This window comes from Sphaeramia orbicularis, chromosome 16 (genome assembly GCF_902148855.1).
Source record: "Sphaeramia orbicularis chromosome 16, fSphaOr1.1, whole genome shotgun sequence".
In the NCBI taxonomy this organism is placed as follows: Eukaryota; Metazoa; Chordata; class Actinopteri; order Kurtiformes; family Apogonidae; genus Sphaeramia; species Sphaeramia orbicularis.
Window position 1 is genome coordinate 54,276,831 of NC_043972.1, and position 17,531 is coordinate 54,294,361.

Sequence of the window (17,531 nt, forward strand, 5' to 3'; positions counted from 1 at the left end):
CAGTTCCTTGGATGCGGTCCCCTCCTGGAAAGGAGGTCCGCCACCACATTCACCACACCAGGCACATGCATTGCCCTGAGTGACAGGAACTGCTTGTATGCCCATGTCCACAGTCTTTGTGCCAACCTGCTCAGGCGCAGAGAGCCTGTGCCTCCCTGCCTGTACATGCGGCTCTCCTGCACATGCGGCTAGCACAGAGGTGCTGGCCGCATGTGCAGGAGAGCCTGTGGCACCACCCGACAGCAGCGGTCAGGAGACCTAACAGGCGAAGACACAGCTTCCATGTGACCCTGGCCCCCAGCGGAAACTGCTCCAGACATTCCCTGAGGGAATCCTGTCTGGCCGGAGTCAATGTCACCAACCCAGTCCTGGTATCTAGCCACATACCGAGGAACTGGGTGGCCTGAGATGGCTGCAGATTGCACTCTTTGTCGATGCGCAGACCGGGATACTGGATGTGCATCAACAACATCTGGACACAGCAACGACACTGCTCCTCTGTCTGAGCACATATAAGCCAATCGTCCAGGTAATTCATTAGTCTGAGACCCTGCTGCCGCAGAGGGCCTAGGGTCGCATCCATGCATCTGGTAAACGAGCGGGGAGCCAGCGATATCCCAAAGGGGAGGACACAGAATTCGAAGATTTTGCCGTTGAAGGCAAACCTGAGGAATCTTCTGTGGCTCTCCCATATTGGAATTTTGAAATATGCGTCCTTGAGGTCGACTGTTGCGAACCAGTGTCCCACAAGGACTGCTTGCTTCACCCGCGGTATGGACAACATCTTGCACTTCAGGGGCCGTAGAAACTTGTTCAGGCCCCTGAGGTCCAAAATGGGCCGGAGTGTCCCATCGTGTTTTGGGATCAGAAAATACGCGAATAGAACCCTGTCCGCCTGTCTTCGTGCCCCACTCCTCTGATGGCCCTCTTGGCCAGGAGACTGGACACCTCTGAGCACAAGATCTCCCTGTGTCGGTCATCTGCCACGATGGTAAAAGCAGGTACTGAAGTCACAGGGGGGGCGCTCAAAAACTGAAGACGATACCCCTGAGTCATTGTTGAAACAACCCAGGGGTCCACCCCCAGGGACTCCCATGCTACCTGAGACCCCTGAGGGTTTGGGCGGAAAGGGGGAAAAATGGCATCAGGACCGAGACTTGGGGCCCTGGGGAGCTTTGCCCCCATGCCCTCTTCGTCCTTTCCTGCTGCACCGCCCTGCCTCCAGCTGGACCCTCAGATCTGACTGGGCCTGACTAGCTTGATGCTGTTGTTGGTGCACCTGCTGTGGCTGACGCACCTCTTGCCAGCCCGTGGTCTGCCTCAGGGCATTTGACATCTCTCGAGCCGCACGATGAGCCTCCTGCGCTTGGTGGATCATCACCGTCGCCTGTGGCCCAAACATAGCTGTCGGCTCTACAGGCAGCCTGAGTAGACATGCCCTGTCATCAGGATGCAACTGGGACTGCGACAACCACAGATGGCGGCGTGCTTGCCAGAAACCTGACAAGGCCTTGCCAGCAGCCTCCCCTTGCTCTCTCATAAGCTTGGGGAGAAGTGAGGAGACCTGTTGCAGTTCCTCTATGAGCTGCCTCCCAGACTCCTCTGAAAGCTGCTGGGCTAAGTGCCGCTGATACAGGGACAATATGGCCGCCGTGTTGGCCAGTTTTGTCTGGACTGCCATAGCCCCATGCATCTTCTCCAGCAAACCGTCCATCACCTTGCAGTTCTTGCTCTGGCTCTTCCCTTTCCCCAGAACCGACTGTGAGGGAGCTACCAGAGCCGCCAATGGTGCATCCACAGAGGGTAGCAGCCCACAGCCGATCCTCTCTGGAGTGTGAACTGCAGTCATGGCCCTACAGAGCCCGGACCAGTGACCCATTGCCTGTGGGGTCCCAAATTGCTTCCTGACCACCTCCTCAAAGTCTGAGAGGAGGGGCACCAAGAAGCGTGTTGAAGGTTGAGAGCCCCCTTTATCATCATCAAAACGTGACGGCCCAGCCCTTGTATAGGTGGCAGTTCCACACCCAGAGCCGCTGCTGCTCTACTAATAAGACCTTGAAGGAGGGGAGACCGCTTCTCATCGAGCTCCCCCTCCTCTTGCTGGTCCGCAGCGACCCTATCTTCCTCTTCCGAAGGAGACAGGTTAACATCCTCATCATCCCCCTCCACATCTATAAATGGGGATGTGGGGCGTTCCTCATCTGAGGGCCCTGGGGGAGAATGTACCACCTCTGCTGGGCCAGACCTGGACACAGACCGCACCCCCCCCACTGTATACACAGTCAGGGGGCCGGTACTGGAGCCCATGCCAGCCTGTCCAGTTTCTACAGCCATAGGCTTGAACCGCTTGGCAGCCCGTAGGCCTACAGTAGGGGTCTCCCGTATTGTGCCTTGTCTCTGAAACAACCGGCAACGTGCCTCCCTTTGCCTTGCTGACATGCAAAAGCAACTCATACATGCAGCAGGATCCTCCCTTGCTGCCAATGCATGTTCCTCTCCCAAGCAATACACACATAAGTCATGGGGATCATCTATGGGGATCCTCCCCCCACAGCCCATGCACAATGGACTCTCCCGGCTCGTCATTGCGTGACGTCACCGTCACTAGACCCGGAAAAGTTTATGGCGTTTTGTTTGCTAAGTTTGTTAGCTTTAACTTTGTTTCCCTGTGAGTCTGCCTTTTTTTTTCTAAAAATCGACTCATGGAATGGGGATAGGGAGAGAAGCTTTTTCTTTGGGACGCTGCTGTGCCACTGCCGACACAACACACAATATACAAGGAAGCGTCTTTTTTTTTTTTTTTTTAAATGGCAAGAAAGCCGTCCCGGAGGAAAATGCTGGCCGTGCCCGCGACTTGTCGCATCTCCGGCCAGCTGCACCTATACGGCACAATCCTCCTAATGGACAACTTCCCCACGCTAAAAAGAAAAAAGGAGGAGATATGAGAGAGGACGCTGGCTGCACCCGCGACTTTGTCGCTTCCTCAGACCAGCTGTACGCTCAGTACCCTCAGCTCAACTTCTCCAAAGAAAATAGAAGGGAGCAAAAAAGGCAACTTTTCACCCTGAGAGGAGTCTAACACAGACCAGCTCTCTACCCGAAGGTATGTGGATCGCACAAAAAGTCACCCTTCGTCTCCCTCTTTGTCTTTCACGCTCTCACGTTGTCTGATCTGCAGTGAAAATCAGAGAATCAGCTGTTCCCTGCGCAGCTGGGTCTATTTATAGGGCGCAGGGGAAGCCACGGTAGGCGTGGTGTGTCTTAAAGAAGTTTTCACGTCAGCTGCGGGGATGTCAGTAAATCCCATAACATATATTCTATATGTAGTGGAGAGATATTCTCATGCGATAGAGAACGTAAAGTACAAGCTCTCTTTCCATGTTCGTCTTCGCCAACATTATAGGTTCCTAGTTAATGAACAAAAAGTAAGTACATATTGTTCTGTGTTCCTAACCAGGGCCGGACTGAGACTCATTTTCAGCCCTGGAGTTTCATACCTCACACCGGTCCACTTTAGATCACGACCGATTATTATTAAAATCATGGAATTATAACCTTATATGTTAGGTCTACACACTGTTCTGCAAAGCCTTGTAATTCAGTGTATTTTCTAAAACATTTCCAATTCAGTGCAAGTAAAGGTTGCTTCACAATGTGGATTTATTTCAACAGTGAGTGCACATCGACATCTCCAACATTATTATTCCTCACAACACAACAATAACAGAATCTATATTTTTGTTCTTATAAGTGTTAACATTTTTCAAACCTTTAAAATGTTTGAAATGAAATGAAAGAATATGAAAAAATATTAAATAAAAAAAATAATAATAAAAAAAAATAAAGCTTGCTGCACTTTCTAATAACTATCATTTTTGTATCCTCTGCAGCAAAAGATTTCCATCACAACTACTTGTGGTTTGTTCCATCGTTGCTATTGAAAACTTTTGGTATAGTGATAATAGGGGTTTGATGAGGATGATAAGAAAAAACTGTCTGTATATCCTGTGACTGAGGGTGAGCAGAGGAACCAAAGCTAACAGCAGACTCCTCTTCATCTGTCTCATTTGTGCCTAGTGGTTCAGGGTTGTGCTGCTGAGCTGCTCCTCTGTCATCAGCAGACTCTGCTCTCCCTTTCACACTTCCTCCAGTTTCTCTAGACTCACCTGCACCTGGATCCCAATAAAAAATAATATCTACAGACATTTGGACTTACTTTACTAATTAAGATATTTACATTGGCAAAATATGCAGCTTTATTTAATATTACTTTGTGCTATTGCCTTTCAGTTGTGGGCTTTGTGTATTTACTGTCTCACTTTTAATAATAAAAATTAAAATAGGTCAGGACTATGGTTTGGGTATAGAAAGTGGTTTTAGTGGAACTAATGCTTGTTCACACAGTCTGTTCCAACAGCTCACCTTTTTCTTCCATCCTGACAGGAACAATCCCCTCATCACTACTGGCTCCTGGCTCTGCTTCTGACACTAAAGCACATTTTAAAAATGCTCATAATTCTCAGCACAAATCTTCTATTTTGCAAAGCCTTGGTGTCAGTTTAATTAATGTAGTGCTGAATCCTGGAGCATCTCAGAGCACCTTTCATATTGAACAGGCCTACACCATACTCTTCATTGTAGCCTATTTCTTCTAATCCTCTTCCCTCTCTGAGCAGTCCTACCTGCCCACTCTGGACTTGTGGGCTCATGGCTGGTGTCTGCTGCTGAATGTTCTTTCTGACTCTGAGGAGCTACAAGACAAAGTTTCCCAGTTCTGTGGCCTCGCATCATACTATTATTTAAATGACATAACATTATGTTACACGCCACAATGCCACACAATTCACTGACTCGATAATTAACTAGCTTGAAAGGTGGTTTACCCGGTTCATCGTCCTCATTAGTTGTTTCCAACTGGGAGGTCGTTTTTGTGACAAAGTTGCAGATTTTGTCACATTTGGCTGCATTTGCTTCCAGAGCTTTCCTCTTTTTAATTCTTGCTTCTCCACACCACCCTTGCTCTTTCTATTATCCATGTTTCAAACAGCAAACACAGCTGACCATCCACAGCCTACAGAGCACAGATCGTATATGCTCCACAGCTACAGTCCAGAGCTACTAACCGTATGCAAGGACATGTTACGTCAGGTCACGGTGTGTCCGCAAAAAAAGAGGAAGAAAACAAACAGTTTACTAGTAGAGGGGGTGTGGCCCAGGAACAGCGGCTGCAGATTACGTGATCAACTCAGTGCTATGACTGAACACCGGCCCCAAAAAATAAATAAATAAAATACTAAATATATATTTAAAGTGAACTCCAGCCCTCGCTGCCCAAATATTATACCGGCCCACCGGGAATTGTCCCGGTCCTCCCGATTAGCCAGTCCGGGCTAGCACTGAGTTGATCACGTAATCTGCAGCCGCTGTTCCTGGGCCACACCCCCTCTACTAGCAAACTGTTTGTTTTCTTCCTCTTTTTTTGCGGACACACCGTGACCTGACGTAACATGTCCTTGCATACGGTTAGTAGCTCTGGACTGTAGATGTGGAGCATATACGATCTGTGCTCTGTAGGCTGTGGATGGTCAGCTGTGTTTGCTGTTTGAAACATGGATAAAAGAAAGAACAAGGGTGGTGTGGAGAAGGCAAGAATTAAAAAGAGGAAAGCTCTGGAAGCAAACGCAGCCAAATGTGACAAAATCTGCAACTTTGTCACAAAAACGACCTCCCAGTTGGAAACAACTAATGAGGACGATGAACCGGGTAAACCACCTTTCAAGCTAGTTAATTATCGAGTCAGTGAATTGTGTGGCATTGTGGCGTGTAACATAATGTTATGTCATTTAAATAATAGTATGATGCGAGGCCACAGAACTGGGAAACTTTGTCTTGTAGCTCCTCAGAGTCAGAAAGAACATTCAGCAGCAGACACCAGCCATGAGCCCACAAGTCCAGAGTGGGCAGGTAGGACTGCTCAGAGAGGGAAGATTATTAGAATAAATAGGCTACAATGAAGAGTATGGTGTAGGCCTGTTCAAGATGAAAGGTGCTCTGAGATGCTCCAGGATTCAGCACTACATTAATTAAACTGACACCAAGGCTTTGCAAAATAGAAGATTTGTGCTGAGAATTATGAGCATTTTTAAAATGTGCTTTAGTGTCAGAAGCAGAGCCTGGAGCCAGTAGTGATGAGGGGATTGTTCCTGTCAGGATGGAAGAAAAAGGTGAGCTGTTGGAACAGACTGTGTGAACAAGCATTAGTTCCACTAAAACCACTTTCTATACCCAAACCATAGTCCTGACCTATTTTAATTTTTATTATTAAAAGTGAGACAGTAAATACACAAAGCCCACAACTGAAAGGCAATAGCACAAAGTAATATTAAATAAAGCTGCATATTTTGCCAATGTAAATATCTTAATTAGTAAAGTAAGTCCAAATGTCTGTAGATATTATTTTTTATTGGGATCCAGGTGCAGGTGAGTCTAGAGAAACTGGAGGAAGTGTGAAAGGGAGAGCAGAGTCTACTGATGACAGAGGAGCAGCTCAGCAGCACAACCCTGAACCACTAGGCACAAATGAGACAGATGAAGAGGAGTCTGCTGTTAGCTTTGGTTCCTCTGCTCACCCTCAGTCACAGGATATACAGACAGTTTTTTCTTATCATCCTCATCAAACCCCTATTATCACTATACCAAAAGTTTTCAATAGCAACGATGGAACAAACCACAAGTAGTTGTGATGGAAATCTTTTGTTGCAGAGGATACAAAAATGATAGTTATTAGAAAGTGCGGCAAGCTTTATTTTTTATTATTATTATTTTTTTTTTATTTAATATTTTTTCATATTCTTTCATTTCATTTCAAACATTTTAAAGGTTTGAAAAATGTTAACACTTATAAGAACAAAAATATAGATTCTGTTATTGTTGTGTTGTGAGGAATAATAATGTTGGAGATGTCGATGTGCACTCACTGTTGAAATAAATCCACATTGTGAAGCAACCTTTACTTGCACTGAATTGGAAATATTTTAGAAAATACACTGAATTAGAAGGCTTTGCAGAACAGTGTGTAGACCTAACATATAAGGTTATAATTCCATGATTTTAATAATAATCGGTCGTGATCTAAAGTGGACCGGTGTGAGGTATGAAACTCCAGGGCTGAAAATGAGTCTCAGTCCGGCCCTGATACCGGCCCACCGGGAATTGTCCCGGTCCTCCCGATTAGCCAGTCCGGGCCTGTTCCTAACATACGGTTAATGTAGGTAATTTCTCTGTATGATTATTCTAGCCACGTTAGCATGTTAGCTTAGGGCCGCGGCCCGGTCGCGGTCCTCAAGACGCATAGTTTAGAGCTCATTAGTGAGCGTTTACATATTAACAAGTTATCTGTGTTGTGGGGTGTATTATTCGTTGATGTGTCAGTGCAGGGGTTGGATATGGGGTAATGGATCGTGTGTGTATTGTGATCGCCACGTTTGTTATTAACGCCGCTAGATGGCGCCATTGGATAATTTATCTTGGATGGGTTATGGGTTCAGTTTACCTGCAACATGTATGCCATGAAACACACTCAGGTTGTTGAATGTATGTGTGTTTCTTTATAATGATTGATTACTGTGAAAGGTTGAATTTAATGCCTTTATCTATTTGTTTTTTGTTTCAGACTGACTGATGATTGATTGTTTAAGTTGCATGTATATGCAGTTTCATCTGTATGAGAGAAAATCAAGTAAAAACTGCTAGAAGACACATTTGGAGTCTGGTCTCTTCACCTTCACCTGCGTTCTGGCAGACGCACCATCTTGTTTTCAGTTTAGCCTAAACGAATTAGCTCTAATTGGTTCCTCCCCAACAACCCCGATGCCCCAGCCAGGCTCCTCAGGGGACCAGGACCTTAAACCTTAAAGTTTTTTTTTTCTTGCAAAACAATGTAAAATATACTCCTTAAACATAAATAAAGCTTTTAACCACTAAAACAAAGTATGTTCACTTTTGTACGAAACAAAAAAATCTTTGAATGTAAATAAGTGTACTGTAAATTCAAGTATGTTCCCTTTTGTAAACAAATAGTGCACTGGAATTAAACTGCTATAGACTTGCCATAGAACTGTAGCAATTAAAAAAAAAACTCACGTAAAGTGCAAATTATAAATTTAAGTATGTTCAATGTAGTATGAAACATAGTAAACTCAGTGGCGTGCTGTAAGGTTTCAGTTAAGGCCTTCTGTATACATCAGCCATCTAGAATACGCACATTAGGGTTATACGGGTTAGGGTTAGGTTAATACGGGAGTTGCAGCGTAAAGAGATTCGGAGACTGAAGATTGCATTGCGGACGAAGTTGTAGACGGAGTTTTTATGTGTTTTAGTTTTTCATAAGATTATGATGAAGGTCGCGGTGGTTCAACTTTAGATGGTTCAAAAGATTTGTTGTTAGCGGTCGGTGCGGACACAACTACGAAACACTTTTTGCACGTGATGTGTTTTTGCTCTTCGTCTTCTTCATCAAACCCAAAGTGATTCCATACAATTGAATTTGACTTGCCTTTTTTGTTTACCAAGCACTTCTGCTGTGATTCTCCTGCCATTTTAACAGACTGCTAGGAACAACTTTCCTCTTGGGGTGGACCTGCCGGCTAGCTGGCAGCAGTAGCTTAGAGGGGGGCGGGGCAGAGCAGCTCACGGGAGCTTGCGTGCGCGTGAATTAAAACGACTCAAAATTAATAATCGTTTTTTCTCGATTACATAATTTTTGTAATCGTTGCGTGTAATAATCGAAATCGTAATTGAATTTCGATTAATTGCACAGGCCTACATATACACATGCACTTACAAACACCCAGACGCCACACACCCACCCACCTATACGCCTACACATGCACACACCTACTCACATAAACACACCCACATATGCACCCACACACATGCAGCCACCTGCATACACCTAAACACCCACATGCATGTCTACACACGCACACACTTACACGCATAAACATACCCATATCTGCACACACCATTTGATACATCTTTTTTCCCCATTCAAGATTTTTTTTCCCTGTGTCTACTTCATACTTTCAAACAAGGTATATTCGTCTGTGTTTATAAATTCAAGTAATCAAACAAATTTACCTCCATTATCTTTTATTTGTGTCAAACCACTGAATGATCCAAAATATTTTCCACCAGGGAAACCAACAGGACAAAGGTAGCAGTGGCATAAACAGTAAAAGCTGCTCTTATTCAGAAAACATTTGCTGTATCAAAAGTAACACTTTGCAAAAATATGTATTTCTCTATTAACAGTCCAAAACGGCCTTCTCACTGGATTCTCTAAAGGAGCTGTCAGACATCTGCAGTACATCCAGAACGCTGCTGCTCGGGTCCTGACTAGAACCAGTAAGTACAACCATATTAGTCCTGTGCTCAGATCTGTGCACTGGCTTCCTGCCGCTCAGAGAATAGACTTTAAAACAGCTCTGCTGGTCTATAAGTCTGTCCATGGTCTAGCACCAAAGTACACTGGCAGTCAAAAGCTTGGACTCACCTGGTTTTTCGTTATTTTCATGACTACTTACATTGTATATTCTCACTGAAGGCATCAAAACTATGAATGAACACATATGGAATTATGTAGTTAAAAATAAGTGTGACATAACGCAAAGCATGTTTTATATTTTAGGTTCTTCAAAATAGCCAAATTTAGCTTTTATTACTGCTTTACACATTCTCGGCATTTCTCTCGATGAGCTTCATGAGGTAGTCACCTGAAATGTTCTCCAAAAGTCTTGAAGCAGTACCCAGTGATGCTGAGCACTAGTTGGCCATCTGCGGTCCTTCTCATACCATTTAAATGAGAAGGTGAGTCCAAACTTTTGACTGGTAGTGTACATGTGTGACATGTTGGTCTCATATAAACCATCTCGGACCCTGAGAACCTTAGGGACTGGTCTTTTGCTGGTGCCCAGAGTCAGGACTAAACACAGTGAAGCTGTGTTTCAGTTCTAAGAGGTAAACTCTGGAACAGTGAGACAGACCTCTACTCTGACAATGTTTAAGTCCAGGCTGAAAACAACTCTGTTCAACTGGGCATAGAACAACTGAAAGGGTTCTATCTGACCTCTGACTTTTTACTTTATTTTAATTGATTATTATCTATGTTTTATTGATTAGGTTTTAATTGTGTGTTTTTAACTTGTCTCTTTTCCATTTATGTAAAGCACTGTTAATTGCCCTATGTATGAATTGTGCTATACAAATAAATTTGCCTTGCCAAAAAAACCCTGATGGAATGAAGTCCACATTTTTTAAGGAAAACAAACAACAAAGTGTCTTCAAAAATAAATAAGACTTATTTCAATCAAAAGTAGTTTTCACAGATTTCTGAACTATTCTAATTTTTAAAAAAAAATTGCTTATTTAGTTTTTCTGGCCCCTCAAAAGCTCCCAGGGAACCCACTCAAACTCTCAGACCCTCCACACACACATTCTTCAGTAGAAAACTGTAGAAAACACCTAATTCAATCTGAACCAACACAAGCACTAGCTTATTCAATCAGAATAAATGATATCCAAACAAAACCTTCAATGAGCAGCAAAAATCCCACAACAAATGAAAGATTTCGCTATCTGCAATCAAAGCATGCATCACATGTTGGAGTTATCCTCCATGTTTACCTCAGTGATTCCACTACTTTGGTTTTGGTCTCATTGTACAGTTCGGGAACTGCTTTGTGAGCAAAATACTTTCAGTTCAGAAGTTTGTATCTGTGCTCCGGCATCCGCATCAGAGCACGACAGCCCTGCTTCCAAACGTTAGCTTTTAAACCTGTTGTGTGAATCTCACACTTTGTAACTGTAACCAAACAGTTACAGTTGGTTTTACTGTGTTCCCCCCTGGTCCGTTCCTTAAGGCATCCGGGCAGCATGCACCACTTTTATTTTCCTGCCACATGCAGCAGTTGTGTTTCTATCATTTAGTAATAATGAAAAATAATCATTTTTGAACATTTATGAATTGTTATTGAAATGTCAGGTGTCGCATCCTGATGAATCTACTAATCGATGTATTGGCACACCCCTAACACACATGCACACTTAGACACACACATAGCCACCTCCATGCACCTACACACACCCATGCATGCCTACTAGAGATGTGATGCATGAGAACTCCACACCACGGCCCCTGCGACCAAAATCACCACTGCTATCACCCCCACCGCAGTCCCGCCGAGACGCGACCAAAGAGCACCCACACACCCACCAAAACAACCAAACCAAGTTCCACAAAAAAACCCAAAAAAGTATCACATGCAATGCACCCCCACCGGCAGTGGCACCAGTATGCTTAAAATAGAAGTGCCGGTATTGCTCCCCCTGCAGATGGGCCAGCCATCCCCAACCAGCACCCCCCAAAAACCCAAAACACACCCAGACCCCTGACTCTGCCCCCCAGTGAGAGAGAGAGAAAACAGGCCTCCAGAACACCACCCCCATAGGTATGCCCCACCACCCCCCGGAGGCCAAACACCGCAAACCGCACATGCGCACCTGGAGCACTGCCGCCCCCCAGGAAATGAGCAGCACCACCGCGAGTCCCCCCAAAGTGTGGCAACTGAATACAGCCCCAGCGCCAACCAGAACCCGGAACGGAAACATCAATTGGAACCCCACCCAGGCCCACCACCCCACCAGCAACCGCCACACCTCCAATGCCTACACACACACACACATGCACGCACCCACACACACACACCATCCCATATTTGAGAAAGAAAATCATAACACTTTTTGGGTAGGGAAAACCGACTAAACAATCACACCTGATAAAAGTTATTTAAATGCTGAGCCACAGTAAAAGAGGAATGGGTTGGAATCATAAAAGAAATATGTCCAAACTCTAATTTCTGGAGGAGGAAAACTCATTTTGAAACAGCAGCTCCTCAACGAATACATATACACATAAACAGTATATGAATGTTTCTGGAGTAAAAAAAGCCCCTATAGTGAGAACCAAAAATGGACTTTGGACTTATTTTTTGGACTTTTATTTGAAATGCACAACCTGTAAAACACATGAACAGAAATTGACTTTTTCAATATTTGTCTCTGCCTCTTCTTGTCTTTATTACATAATACAAATACTTAAATAAAAATAAATTTGTGTCCTGTTTAGAATGAAATCCACCGATACATATGTTAAGTGTGTGTGTGCTTCCACAAAAGCATTTAATGTAGGGAGAACACAGAACTTCCATGATGTACAGAGAGAATTATATAGTGAATGAATGTTTTTCTTTGTCAGTTTAACAGTTCCTGTTTTGTCACTATTCTCTATTTTCTTACTTGGTTCTTCCCGATCTTTTTTCCTTCCTTTCTTTCATCTCTCCCTCTTTGCACTGACAACATACACAAATATATTGTATTCAACTAGGTGAAAAAGGACATAAATGAGAAAATACTCATAAGAATACTGATAAATAAAGCCCTCTCTTTCTTTGTACTTTAGCCAAAAGACAAATAACCAAACAATCCATTTTCTATCTAATAAGAAACATAAACTGGTACATTTATCCAACTTATAATAGATCATAATAACTCATAGAATAATTGTTTGCTGTAGAAAATGAAGTCACACCATTTGATCTTCCACTTGTACCTGAACCTGGCTCTGTTTTTTTTTTTTTTTAAATCAATCTTATATCCATGATGAGGCTGGATGTCTGTCTGTCTGTCTGTGTCTTTAATATTAACACACACACACACACACACACACACACAGATGACACAACAGCAGCTTCTCTCAGTCCAGTTCAAACAGAGGAGAGACGTGGACTGAACCACCTTGAACATTCCCTAGTTAGAAAAAACATCAGCTAACTCCCACCTAACAACATAAACAGTGATCTACGTTTCAATACAGCAACCATAAGGACTGGTGATGATAATAAGGTGTTGGTATTGAGTGGTAGAAGTAAAGGAATGGGTCACATGTCCTGGTTTAAGCCAGGTACTGGATCTGACCAACTCTGGAAGGCTGTGCATTGGTCTGAGCCTCCGAGTCATGGAAAGGTGGGAGGGGCGGAATGGATTAAAAAAAATAAACATTTTCAGGATGAGGTGTTTGTGTGTGTTGTTGTTGTTGTTAAATGATTGCATTTCAACTATGTACTGTACATGACTAAAAAGTGAAAAAAAAAATCTCTTACATTTTAGGGGTGCTGGGATTCAATCTAGGGGCGCTTCAGTACCCCCAAAAACAGCCTAGAAACACCACTGGCTTACATTCTGTTCCCGGTGCCCACGGCAGCCCCGTGTGGACCAAACGTAGTGCACCGATTACGGAACAAAATTTGAATATGGAGAAAAAAAATGGACAAAATCCCACAGTGCACTACGTTTGGTCCAAACTGGGCTGCCGTGGACACCAAGAACAGAATCTAAACCTAGATTTAAACATCTGTCCCGGTGCACTCACCAGAATGGGATGTTGGACAGAACTTTGCTCATGGACGTTAGTGCAGCTCACACAGCCCGAATTTACATCCACTTTAACAGGTGACAAGGGATTAAAAAAACAGGATTAACATTTAACTTTACTAAACAACCGGAGCATGTTCAAGCAGCGCGAGGGCTGAAAAGGAAAGCCATCCAAAGTCACGTGACCGTCTCCGCTTCACTGCACGAGAGTTAGCAGCTCCGGTACCGGCTAACTATAGCGGAGAGCACCGAGATATCCAGGAGGAAAAAGGCTTGGGTACATTTGAGCTCAAACTGCTCCTAAGTATCAAAAGATGAGAATCTGTGTCCAAACCCACCGACTAACATCGAGTAGAATGAAGTTGGATGAACCCGCTTCACGGCTTGTCTCTGGCTCTAACAGCAAAAACAAAGGCGGAACAAACGGTCAGGCACTTCCGGGAATGACTAAAGCATTCTGATTGGTTGATCATATCGATGTAGCCTTCTGATTGGTCCATGTAAAGTCAAGCGTGTCTCAATAACTGAACGAATTAATGTTATTTAACAAATTGTTCTGTTATATCAGTTTTACTTTCTAAACAATGTTCTTGGTATTATTCAAAAATGCTAAGGGTATTGTTTAAAAAGCAAAACTGATATAGCATTTCCCGTGGTACAAGTCCCCTCAGCAGCGGCGCACTGATGACGTTTTCGAGCTGCGACGCACAGGCCTGCAGACCAGAGGGATGGAATGGAGTCGGAGTCGGCAGGCTGAGTGGAAGTAAAGTTTCTCCGTGACCCTCTGTGGATATAAGGAGGTCTGCGTAGGAGCCCGTATTGTTTTCAGGTGGATCTACATGATGGAATGGAGCGAGTGTTGAGTTTGAGCAGCTGTGAGACGGAGGAGTTGAACATGGAGCAGCATTAGTCCGGAGATAGCCCCAGGCAGCAGAGCCACAACCAGGAGGAGGAGAGTCCCACGGCAGAGTGAAGGAAGTGTTCCACAGTCCGACTGGATAGAACAGCACAGGGAAAACTGTGGAGGGAGGGGGAGTGAGTGGGAAACCGGCAAAGGAGAAGAGAAACACAGGCAGCAGGTTAGAACTAGAACAGGTAACTCTAGTGCAGTGAAGCGGGGACGGTCACGTGACTTTGGATGAATTTCCTTTTCAGTCCTCGCGCTGCTTGAACATGTTCCGGTTGTTTAGTAAAGTTAAATGTTAATCCTGTTTTTTATTCCCATGTCTCCTGTTACAGTGGATGGAAATTCGGGCTGTGTGAGCTGCACTAACGTCCATGAGCAAAGTTCTATCCAACATCCCATTCTGGTGAGTGCACTGTGTTCTGTTTTCAATAAAACATCAGAAATAGCCGTGGGTTTCAGCTTTAGCCTTTGAATCACCGTGGCTGCTGCCTTCCATACACACAACAACAAAAGCACCTCCTGATTCTACCATACCGTGGTAAGGGTAATGTTCGACTGCCCTCTGGTGGTGAAACTGAATTGGTGTAAATCACTCCTATCAACACATCCCTCTGTCTTTAGGTCAGGGGTTTCAATCTCATTTTCTTTCAGGGGCCACATCCAGCCCAATTTGATCTCAAGTGGACCGGACCAGTAAAATAATAGCATGATAACCTATAAATAATGACAACTCCAGATTTTTGTTGTGGTTTTAGTGCATAAAACCCACCATTAAATTACGAAAATACTTACTTTTATAAACTATCCAAACAAAAAAGATGTGAATAACCTGAAAAAACTGAAATTTCCTAAGAAAAATAAGTGCAATTTTAACAATATTATGCCTCAACTTATCATTTCTACATGTGCATTATGGATCAGATCTACAAAAACCCTAAATACAGGCAGAAAATTGTTAAAATTATGCTTAATTTTCTTTAGACATTTCAGGTTGTTCATATTTGTTCAGGTTATTCTCATTTTATTGTTTCAGGATAGTTTGTAAATGTAAATATTTTCATAATTTACTGTTATTTTTTGCACTAAAAGACAAACATCTGAAGTTGTCATTATTTACGAACATAATGTAATTTTTTTTTTTTTTCACATCAAACCGAGAAGAAAATATGGAGTCATTATTCTTTGTAGGTCATTATGCTATTATTTTACTTGAGATCATATTGGTCTGTATGTGGAACCTTAAGTAGAATTAGTTCGACAACCTTGACAGTCAAATTTTTGCACTTTGCAAAATCATCGCATGGGCCGGATTGGAACCTTTGGCGGGCCGCATGTTTGAGACCCCTGCTTTAGATGAAAACTGAATATTACCAATTCTAGGTAATCACAGATTGTACTCTAGCATCTAAACTGACACCAGTATCAGATGAACCACTTTGAACATTCAACTCTGCATTAAGTGCATTTTTAGTTTAACCAAACAACATTTGTTACGTCTCTGAACTCATATAAACTCATTTAAAGATTCAGTCTGTCAGGTGGTTTGACAGTGCGTCCTGATCTTCTGAGCACAGGTGATTGGTCACTTTGCTCAACACTGTCCTTAACAGGTGAGGTTGGTTCAGGCGTTGTGTTCTTGTAGTCCTCACACTGTCTGTCTTGTGTTCTTATTGTCTCCTGTGTACACAATAAACTCCTCCGCTTTCTCCTTAGTATCAGTCTATCTTCAGTTTGCACCTTGTATGATCTCGGCCTCACTTCCTCCAGTACAGTTACTTTTTTGGCCCAGATGTTTGCATCTTCCACTCTGACTGTGTCATTGGGTACAAGTGGTTTTAAACTTTTGGTGGACTTGTCATAGCTTACTTTTTGTCTCTTTTGCAACAGTTTCATTTTGTCTTTCACTTGTTTGTGTTTCTTAGTAGTTGTATAAGGAACAGTGGTCGTAGTTGCCTTCCCATAAGTATCTCTGCAGGAGTTTTACCATGTTCTACAGGTGAAGCTCTGTAACTCAGTACTGCCAAATAAGGATCTGCCTTACCGTCTGGTGCTTTTTTGAGTAACTGTTTATCTATGTGTACCCCTTTCTCCGCTTTCCTTTTAGACTGAGGATACAGTGGGCTTGAGGTCACATGTTTAAAGTCATATTCCTGAGCAAATAGTTGGAATTCTCTACAACTATAATAAGATCCATTGTCACTGTAAACAATCTGAGGTATGTCATGTCTTGCCAAGATAGATTTCATGTGTGTTATTACACAAATAGCAGGCTTATTTAACAGCCATCTCTGGATAGTTTGACACATAGTCTATGACTGACAAGTAGTTTTTACCATCCAGGTGGAACATGTCTGTCCCTACTTTTTGCTGTGGTTCATCTGGAATGTCTGTTATTGTTAAAGGCCCTTTGGTTTGGTTTGCCTGGTGTTTGATGCATGTGTCACAAGTTGTCTCCATTCTTTCTATATTTGCATTTATTCCTGGCCAATAGACTGCTGTTCTAGCTCTTGGTTTGCATTTTTCTATGCCTAGATGTCCCTCATGCAGTCTTTTTAACATCTCTTGTCTCAGTGAGTGTGGGATTATTACTCTGTCTTGTCTCAGTAAAAGTCCATTAACCACACTTAGCTCTGCTCATTTGTTGTAGTTTGGCTGGAAATCACCTCTTGGCCATTTTCCATTTAACAGTGTTATTACTTTTTGCAGACCAGTGTCTTTTTGTGTCTCCACTGCTATTTGTTGAGATTTCATGTCCAACATAGGAAGTGACTCTGCTACCTGGTTTACATGTAAATTGACATCAGTCTCTGTGGAGCTTTGCTCTGCGCTGTGGCCCTAGAGGGAGCATCTGCTAACACAATGAGTTTACCTGGTGTGGAGATCAAGTTGAAGTCATAGCGTTGTAGCTTCATCATGAGTCTTTGAATGTGAGGAGATATTTCACTGAGGTTTTTCTTTATTATGGCTATCAACGGCTTGTGATCTGTGTCCACCACAAATGTTGGTAACCCATAGACATAGCTGTAAAACTTTTCAAATCCATACACTAGCCCTAAAGTCTCTTTTTCAATTTGGGCAGAGCAGACTTCTGATGCAGTTGTTGCTCTTGAGGCATAGACCACTGGCCTCCAGTTGT

The 17,531-nt window shown here is 43.3% G+C and overlaps 2 protein-coding genes across 2 annotated transcripts in view; one reads left to right on the top strand and one right to left on the bottom strand.

Annotated features, from left to right (window-relative positions):
• Positions 1 to 13,864, bottom strand: part of LOC115436295 (zinc finger protein 239-like) — a 304,587-nt gene extending 290,723 nt beyond the window's left edge. Inside the window, exon 1 of the mRNA XM_030159131.1 lies at positions 13,827 to 13,864. The gene's annotated coding sequence lies outside the window, so the exon portion shown is untranslated. The remainder of the gene's footprint in view (positions 1 to 13,826) is intronic.
• LOC115436253 (zinc finger protein 883-like) overlaps positions 1 to 17,531 on the top strand; it is a 445,178-nt gene that overhangs the window by 51,660 nt on the left and 375,987 nt on the right. The window lies entirely within an intron of this gene.